Here is a 2,870-nt window from a genome sequence, read left to right on the forward strand (position 1 = left end):
GTTGGCAGTGGCAGATCCAGCAATTTTTGAAAAAAATGGGGGGGGGGGGGGTGGTTTCCAGGTGTCCAACCCTCATGCATAGAGGCACTTCAAACCTGGCAACACTGAGTTTTCAACAGTTCTATGGGGGAATTTGACAAGCCAAAAACAAACAAACAAACAAACAAACAAATAAAACAAAAACACAAACAAGCAAGCAGTAGATATACATGTTGCTAGAATTCGCTGGGATCTTCCATTGGTTTCAAAGTGAAACATTGTATAGGACGTGTTGGTAGTCCACGCAGGGCTGGGATTGCATGTCACGTGACGGTACTCGGAGGAAAGCATATTAAAGGAGGGAACTCTATTTATAGCGATCAGAAAGGACAGAGATTGAACAACATGTACAGTGTATTTATTTTATTCGAAATTATTTTTTTTTATTCAAAGAATTTATTTTATTCAAAATATAAGACGTAATAAAATATCCATGTTACATAACTCTCTCTCTCTCTCTCTCTCTCTCTCTGCAAAAATCAAGGGGGGATCAACCCCAGGAACCACCTTCTAGATCCGCCAATGATGTTCAGTCCTTTTTGCAAGCACATTTTGACTTTTTCAGCAGCAGCGGCCGATCTCTATTATAGGGAAATGAAACGTTACTTTTCATCAGTTCTGTAAAATAATCTTAATTTTAAAAAATTGCTTTAAACTGAGCGTTTATTGTTGTTGTTTCAATTTCATTGTCATTTCTAACTGGATATTAATAATAAATGGTTATATAGAAAGAGTTTGTACAATAGGTACTCCCAAACCAGGGAGTGTTCAAGATATGAAAGGAAATCGTCATGATTTTCCGGATAATAATGAAGTGGTAAAAGTTGCAAGGTGAATAAAAAGTTTTTCAACAACACTGCAGTAAAAATTGTTTTGAATGTGCTACAGATGTGACAACAAAGATTTTTCTTACATTTTTTCCATCATACTACGCGCCTTGAGTAGCCTATTCTGCAGAAACCATGGGTATTATCACGTGTCAGGCAAAGATCCTTGCAGGGTTTCAGCATGTGGTTCATCTTGAGAGGTCTACATCCTCATTCATACATTCTTATCATTCATCATTGACTTTTTTTATTGATTCATTGATGACTCATTGATGCTTTTGAAAATAAGAAAGTACTCGTAATTTTTGAAATTATAACTTTTGCGGCCGATTTGATGCTTTGCATCAATTTTATTTGGATTTTTTAATAGTGGTATTTTTTATTGAACGATTATTTTTTTGTTTTTTGACGATTTTTCCCCTATGGTATACATGATGAATAAATGTAATAAATATAATTTGTGAGAAAAAACAGTGTCCAACGAGTTCGGGGGTTGAATATCGGGGGGGGGGGGGGTCCTGTCCACTAGCACCTGTAATGTGATGTTGTCTTCTTGATCCTTTCCATCTTTTATCCAAATAAAATTGATGCAAAGCATCAAATCGGCCACAAAGTTTATAATTTCAAAAATTACCAGTACTAGTACTAGAAGTATGGCTATATCTACTATATCTAGGTATATCTACTGCTTGCTTGTTTGTGTTTTTGTTTTATTTGTTTGTTTGTTTGTTTGTTTTTGGCTTGTCAAAGTCCCCCATAGAACTGTTGAAAACTCAGTGTTGCCAGGTTTGAAGTGCCTCTATGCATGAGTGTTGGACACCTGGACACCACCCCCCCCCCATTTTTTTTTCAAAAATTGCTGGATCTGCCACTGCCAACGTCTTCATATTATAGCCAATATTTAAAATTTTATAATTACCAAAAATAAAATAGTATAAGAAGTGAATTATGGAGATTGTGTAATACTATCGTAACTTTTTATCCTTCATCTCATGCATAACCCGAGATCTCTTTCACAACTGAATGATCGCATGCATAAGCAATGTTATTTTCTACGAATATTTGTCAAATTATACACATATCGAAGTCCCAATTTTGGTGGATAGGATGCACTTGTAGCATACTCATGGTGGACATTGAATTTTCAAGGTTAGTTGAGATTAAAACGAATTTTAGTCGGCGAATACTATTTTCAATCAGCGTTTTCGCTCTACCAGCCCTTGCTTCAAAACAAATATCGTCGCTAATCGACAATCACTGCATTTTATGAGAGTGTAAAATTAAAGAAAAATAAATTGCTCATGGAATCACATTCTTATATTTTAATAAAAATATCAATTATTGCCTGAATCGGGTCCATTTACTACCTGTGTACTGGAATTATTCGCATCAATTGCACAACCGGAAATCGATCTCTTTTGATTGTTATACACAACTGCTGGTTGTGCAATTGATCGATTAGCAGGCGTGAGATATATAAATTCAGAAGCATCCTCAGGTAAGGGATGTTCAAATTTGTTCAAGTTATGTCCCCTGTCGGGTAGGGCGCAACCACAATAGAAGATCAAACATTTATAGTGAAAAAAGCTTCTATAAATTTTAAAGCTATGCTTAGTCAAAGAAATATGAAAGCATCCTCATTGTAGATTCAAGTGTGAATAAATCATAGCCCCTTTTCACTAGTGAGGGGTATATGTAATCACATACATATAATCTTTTTAAGACTAATTTTCTAGCCAATTTGCTCAGGTAAGCGATATGACCCATGGGCCTCTGTACAAATTACTCTTTGAATTGACGAAACATTTAAAGTACGAGTTACTTGAGGACTATTTTTTTCCTTTTCCATAGTTTCCCTTATTATAAAAGATAAGCACTGCCATTCTAATTAATAAGAAAACTTTTAAAATAAAACACTGTTTCAACTAGATTTACATGTCGAGAAATTTCCAAATATTGCAACGTTTCTCTTCAGAGGCGGATGATTATATCCGCCAAAGAAAA

Source organism: Saccostrea cucullata, unplaced genomic scaffold (genome assembly GCF_032062105.1).
Source record: "Saccostrea cucullata isolate Sc308-1 unplaced genomic scaffold, CSIRO_AGI_Scuc_v1 ctg426, whole genome shotgun sequence".
NCBI classification, from domain to species: Eukaryota; Metazoa; Mollusca; class Bivalvia; order Ostreida; family Ostreidae; genus Saccostrea; species Saccostrea cuccullata.